Source organism: Triticum aestivum, chromosome 4A (assembly GCF_018294505.1).
Source record: "Triticum aestivum cultivar Chinese Spring chromosome 4A, IWGSC CS RefSeq v2.1, whole genome shotgun sequence".
NCBI classification, from domain to species: domain Eukaryota; kingdom Viridiplantae; phylum Streptophyta; class Magnoliopsida; order Poales; family Poaceae; genus Triticum; species Triticum aestivum.
This window is the reverse complement of record NC_057803.1, coordinates 750,338,418-750,345,822: the sequence shown is the minus strand read 5'-3', so window position 1 is coordinate 750,345,822 and position 7,405 is coordinate 750,338,418.

The window sequence follows — 7,405 nt, the reverse complement described above, 5'->3', positions numbered from 1 at the left end:
GGAAGATAGAAGAAGAGGAGAGGAAGAAGAGGAGAAATAAATAAGAAGAGGAAAAAAGAAGAAAAAGAAGAGGAGAAGAAGAAAGGAATAGAGGAGAAGATTAAAAAAATGTTCTATTTTTTTAATCTTCTCCTCTATTCCTTTCTTCTTCTCCTTTTTTTTCTTTTTTTTCCTTCGATTGCTTCTCTTCTATTCCTTTCTTCTCCTCCTCTTTTTATTTCTTCTTTTGTCTTCTTATTTTTTATCGGGTATGTCGTTGTCAGTATATACCCCCTCCCGATAACTTCAACATGAGGGGGTGGGGTCGATATACCCCCTCCCCGATAACATCATTTTCCCATGTATATATGTATGTCGCGTCATTGTCGATATAACCCCCTCCTGGATAACTTCGACATGTGGTGCGGTCGATATATATACCCCCTCTCGACCATGATAACTTATACCACGGGAGCACCCCCCTCAGCCCTCTCGCTCGACCAAAACTCTCGAGGACACCCAAAAACGATGTTGGTCTCCTACCCCCTCCCGTCGCACCCCTACCCGACAAACTTTCTCGAGGCCACCCAAATTTACCAAGTTAAAAGAGCGTTGTCGTCGAGGCCACCCCAAACCCTTGAAGCGTTGTCGAGGCCACCCCAAACCCTTGAAGCGTTGCCGAGGCCACCCCAAACCCTAGAGAAGCAGCGTCGAGGCCACTAATATGATTCCTTATTGTGATTATATTAGCTAGCTAGTTCTATGTTACCACTAATATATCCAGCTGTCATGTTTGAATAATAATTGCCATGTTGTAAATATTTGCAGAAACTACGAAGCACCCCCGAGACGAAGAAACAGAAGAGATGTTGGGGGACATAATTGCAAAAGGAAGTGATGTCATTGCGTCGTTTCTCAATGACACCGGTGGTCTGGAAGGACAGGGTAGTGAAGAAGAAGGTTATAATTATGATGGCTCCGGTGACCCAATGCCGGTACAAGAAGAAGTAGACCGTCATGACGGCTCCGGTGACCGAACCGAGTCCGGCCAAGTATATATGTTAGTTACGCCTGTGTTGACTAGCTAATTGATGCATTCATTTTTTCGTATGTACACATATTAATTAAATGTCGTATTTCTTCTTTTCTCTAGCCCTCCGTATCGAGCACAACTTCAGTAAAGAAACGAGGCCTGAAGAAAAAGTTGCGCTCGGATGAAAGGTTTGAGATCACAGCAATCGCGCGCGATGGCAAGCCGATTGAACCCATCCGGACAAGGGATGCATTTCGTCCTCAGTGCGGGGTTCTTGTTAGGGACAAGATCCCGATCAGTATCTAGAAATGGTTACAGCCTAAGAAGAAAGACCCTGAGGTGTCTTATGTCTCCGATATGCAGAAAGAAGATCTTTGGACATCGCTTAAGGCAAATTTCACCCTATCGCCAGAGGAGGATCCGGAGAAGCCAGTTAAAGAGCAATTGATCAAGTCTCATGGTCTTAAGAAGATGGTAGAACTATTTAGGAGGTGGAAGAATGAGCTGAAAACAGAGTTTGTCGATGAAGATTTGACACCAGAATTCACCGAAAAGTATGAGAAGATCAGAGATCACTGGCCCGCATTTGTGGCCCACAAGACATCAGAAAAGAGTAAGAAGATGTCAGCGATAAACAAGAAAAATGCTGCAAAGAAGAAGCATCACCATCACACGGGGACATGTGGCTACCTCAAAGCCTGACCTTTGTGGGACAAGGCTGAGAATTACCTGATTGCTAAAGGGGTCGAACCAGAGACATTGAACTGGCCAGACCGTTGCCGGACTTGGTTCTTCGGGGTTGGCGGAACCTTGGACCCTGTATCAGGGAAGTGCGTTTGGACGGAAGAGCAATTGCGAATACCCGTCACAAGGCTTCAGGAGTATATCGAGAAAGCGCAGCAAGGGACGTTCATTCCAGACAGAGGGAACGACGAGCTCATAATGTCCCTCGTGAATCCTGAGCACCCTGGATGGACACGAGGCACGCCAGGCTCCCTTCCGTGGAAGGCTGGGTTTCCGGACGCAGGGGTTTACAAAACCAGGAGAGGAATAAGAAAGTAGAGCATAGCCAACTGCAGGCGCTGCATGAAAGGATACAAGGGCTAGAGGAACGAGAAGCAGATCGCAGCGAACGACCTCCCGAAGCTTCCCTTGAAGCTACCCCGCCATCTCAGCGAAGAAGCAGCGTGGCTTCCACCGAGCAGACTCGGCAGCTGGAGCCTATCTTCACGGCTCCTGCTAGCTACCCCGTGGATGCTATCACGGAGTCTCAACATTGCCACCTTATGGCGCGATGGATGACATTGAAAGTCAAGGCTGCTGTTGGCTCTGTTTTACATACTGAGCCTGGCACAACCTACCACTACCGGTCGATTCCAGAAGGATATGCTAGGGTGATGGTGGATCAAATAACGGACAGATTTGAGGACCTTGAGCTTGACCACCCTACGGGTGAAGGGGAGATTCGGCTGGGTTCTTCTCTGAAGACTCCATGCGTATGGCGGAAGGAGCTCATCAACCTTCCGAACTGGACGCCTGCGCCTCCTCCCCCTCCTCCGGCGAGTCAGGGCACTCGGCCATCTCCTCCGGCGAGTGATCAGGGCACTCAGCCTCCTTCTCCGGCGCATGGCGGCACTGGGCCTCCTTCTCCGCCTGTGCCGACGCGCCTGAGCAGCTAGCCTCCTCCTTCTCCGCCTCGTCAACAAGGGCGGAAAAGACCCGCCGCCGCTCCTGCTGCTCCGGTGCGTCGTCCTTCTCCTCCGCCTCGTAAGAAAGGAAAGACAACCGCAGCCGCTCCGTCTGCTCAAGCGTCTAGCAGTACAGCCAGAGGCAGGCTATACAGATATGGTCCTTCTCTGAAGACTCCAGAGAAGTTACCATACGAGAGGAGCCAGGAGGAAAACACGAAGATCATGCAAGCCGAAGTGACCAACTTCTTTGAAGGGGTGAAACCAAAGAAAAATCCACCTCCAGAGGAGAAGATAGATCAGGTAAAAGCGAAGCATACTCTGGCTGCCCTGAAGAAATCATCAAAGTCTCGATGATAGGCAACTATGAGCGCATTCTTACAAAGTCATTTGTCGAAGCGGAGTGGTCGGGAGGTACAGTCAGTTGTCAAAGGTTAGCAGAACGACGAGCTAGGAAAAAAGTAGCCCAGCTCGGCGAACAAGCGAACCAATCGTTACCCCCGCTCCAGGTGTCTAGCGTCGTTGCTAATCATCCGGGAGGGACAATGGTGCTCGGTTATAACGATCTAGGAGATTATCTGCCCGACGATGCACATTTTGATTTCTTGGAGGTGGACGAACACAAATACGTGTACGGGAAGCCTCTCGTCAAAGATGAAAGATCTGTAACAACGATGATGCGAAGATTCCATGATTGGTACATGAAACCTGCAGAGAGTCTGAGGGGAGGAATATTTTGACGCTGAGAGTTAGAGAGGAGCATGACCTCGTTGGAATTGAACTGTTGAATGTTCCATTTGAGGAGTTCTTCGCGTTTTTCAATCTAAAGGCCCTCGATAAATAATGATCACTTGCTACTGCCTGTAAGTACTACTTCTGTCATTAAGTCTCTATATATAGGTCAGCTCTTTCATTGCATGTATTTTTAATTATCCTCACTATATTAAGAAGATTGAAGATCACCGAATTGAAGAAAAGACAAATCCGTGATATTGGGTTCATTAACACAAATCTCATAGATGCATATATGGTTGAATTTCAGGCCAATGATACCGAGGCCAAGCTGCTACAATCTTTTGTATTAAATCAAAACAATATAATACTCTTCCCTTACGAATTCCACTGAGTGTTACTGTCTTGTGCAAATTCTGTTTCCCTTATTAGTCGAGGTTATAGTAATGTAATTGATGAGTTATGCATGTGTGTGCAACTTCCACTATATTCTCCTAGAGATTAGGCTTGAGCAGGACTAGTAACCGTCTTAGACTCGAGACGAAAAGATCCCAAGGAGTATGCGGACATGACTGAAATTCTAGAGAAGTAAGTTAAATCGATCATTATCGCACCATATCGGCAACTTCAATTTGTTCATTTCCTGATATCAAGTAATTGTTTTCTTTGTCTGCCAAGATTTGGAAAAATTCACCTGAAAAACTCTGAGACTGCCGAAGATGCTGGAATTTAGACACCCGAAAGTAAGTACTATAGTAGCATGTTCCACGCATCTCCTACTGATGCAAGCGCTAGTTTCATCAGTACCATTTAGCATGCTTGATAATTATCAGTTTGATTGACCTCTATTTCTTGTAAAGTGGTTGTGGCAGTAACAAGGGAATAATTACTGTGGATACTACATCTGCGAGTCCATACGCCACACGACCTGTGAGTGGGGCTACTCTGACAAACAATATGAAGTGCGTAAATAATAATATTCACAATTTTATTTTATTGCCATCATTTGTGTTCAGTTTCATTTATTCATATATATGTATTGACCCCCTTCTTCAAATTAGATATTTCGGATGCGGGATGAACTCCTACCACCAGATCGTATGCGAGGAATTCAAGAGGAATTGGCGGCTTTCTTTCTTGACCACGTGATCGCTAAAGACGGAGAATACTTTGTGGACCCTGATCAGTTCGATTTTAATTAGGAGATTATATTGTAAGAGATACTTATATTGTATATATGTAGCCAGTAGCGTCAGATAGATATACAAGAACTTGTTGTTCGACCAATTTCTCAGAGAAGGAGAGGTGGTCGATATGACTTCTGTTTGTATGCATCTGTTCATGACGATTTTCTGTTTCCTTCATTTGCTTACTAGCTAGCGTGTCTAGTCCTCTCTATACGTATAGTACGTACCGTCGACCAAGCACGGAGATAAGAGAGGACACTTCTCTCTATTAATTAGATAGCTAACATAATATATGAAACACCTAAAATTAACCCCCCAAAACCCCCTAACCCCCCCCCCCTTTAAAAAAAACAAAAACCCCAGCCCCTGAAATGCTGACGCGTGGATGCCTATTGGTCCCGGTTGATGCCATCAACCGGGACCAAAGGGCCTCCTGCCTGGGCTCGCCGCACCGGTCACGTGGTGGCCCATCTGTCCCGGTTCGTGTAAGAACCGGGACTAAAGGCCAAGGGCATTAGTAACGACCTTTTAGTCCCGGTTCCAAAACCGGGACAGAAGGCCCCCACGAACCGGGACAAAAGGCCCTTTCTCTACTAGTGTACATAAGTACTCCCTCCGCCCAAAAACGTTGTCCCTCAAATGGATGTACGACATCTTGATCAAAAAGCTATAGCAAGGCTATAACTCGACTATTTTAAACATTGGTCAGTATAGTACAATAGTAGAATCTATCTCAACAACAAAACTGTGCTCCTTCATTATTTTCAAGGTATTTGCAGTACTATATATAATGAGAGTGTGTGGAGCTAAAAAATAGTTAGGGCATGTACAATGGTCTACCTTTCTTAGAAGTGTCACGTAGGATAAATGCTGAGGTGGATGAAATAGAAATCATAAGAAAATGTTAGCCTTCTTTTAAATAAGGGATGATCTCTTAGAAACAATATGTCTAACCACTTATCTAGGAATATCTTTTTACCAGAGACAAGACTAGAAAAAAACCCATTGTACATCAATTTTTATTGTCTTCTCTTAACTAAATTACGTGGTGGGCTTAACATAAAACTGTCTTATTAACCGTACGTGCCCTTATTTTTCAATCGAGTTATGTCATCACGATTTTGTAGTCGGCCTAGGTTCTCCTGTCATTTTTTCCTTAGGAGTAGTCGTCGATAGGTGGTCTACGGATATAGATGTAATTTTTATTATTTCTGATGTTCGTTGTACTGCCGAAGATAATTAGATTGAAAGTTTCTCGCAAAAAAAAGTTAGCACAGGTACGAACCACTCAAAAAATTAGCGCAGGTATGATTTGTGTATTTTTTTCCGCTACACCAAAAAAACTGTTCAAACAAATCTGATAAATTAAAATAGTTCATGAATTCAAAAAAGTTCACCGATCTAACTAATATTTCTGAATGTAGAAAAAATGTTTGCGAATTCAAAAACTGTGCACAAATTCAAAAGCATGTTTCTAATACAAAACATATTCCTCAATTCAAAAATGTTCCCAAATTCAAAAAATATTCATTTAGAAAATAGTTTATATATGATGAAAATATTATAATATACAATGAATATTTTCTAATATACGGTGAAATTTTTTCAGTTACACACTAAATATTTTTAAAATACGGTGAACATTTTTACAAAATACATATTGAACAATTATTTAAGATACGAGGAACATTTTAAAGGTGAACAATTTTTGAAATTGTGATTTAAAAATTATTAAAGTAAAAAATGAAAACAAAAATAAAAATAAATAATAATAAAAGAGAAATCAGGAAAGTAAAAAATTCCCATTACCGGTAACAAACCTTCCAGAACGGCTATATCGCTCGATTCGCTACAAATCCTACAGGGCCTGCCCATCTTCGTCGGGAAAGTAGTGGCTGCACCCAGCTTTGATGCACCCACAGAGTGAACAATAAATTCAAAAAAGTAGAAATTTTTTAAAAAATCTGATGTGATTATGAGCAAATGTTTTAGAAGCTTGCAAAGTTTGGTCACAAAAAACATCAAATGATCTCCATACAAAACGGAGTAGAAATGATGGTCTACTCCCAAGTTACCGTTCACATGTTTTCAGCATTTTTTTTTGTATAGAGCTCAAGGGATGTCATTTCGCCATCAAATTTTACAAGCACCTAAAACATTTTGTCAAAATCGCATCCACAAAACTTCAGACTTTTTTTTATAAGATTTGCTAGCTATTTGATCGTGGGCGCACCGGGGGTGCAATGTCCGTGGGTACAAAAACCTACACTCATCTTCATACGTTAGTGAGCGATCAAATGCTTATTGCTCACAAGGAGTGATACACATTAGTTGTGTGTGGCTGACGTTGCATCGTTCCAGTGTTCTGGGGCCCAGCTTATTTGTCAACTTGTTTTTCTTCATTGTTGAGTATCTTGTGTACGTGTATATGTGTGTGTCGGGCCCATCTCCTGTTTTCTTGTATAGTTGAGGTTGTGGCCCACCTCTGTACTTATATATACGTGCCTGGTGCACCGATCAATACATCGCGATTGCACAGCCCATAACTTGTCTCTCTACATGGTATCTATCGCAGCAAGATCCTAACCCTAGCCGCCGCCGCCGCCGCCTCACGCCACCGTCACCAGCGCCGCCGCCGCCGCCCTACCCTCGGCCGCCGCCGCTGCCCCTGGTAACCGCCGCCACCACCCCGCTAGCCGCCGCCGCCGCCTCCCGACCCGAGGCCGCCGCCGCCGCCGCCCCGCACCGCTTCCGCACCCTCCCTCTCTCTCTTCTCCACCGCACCG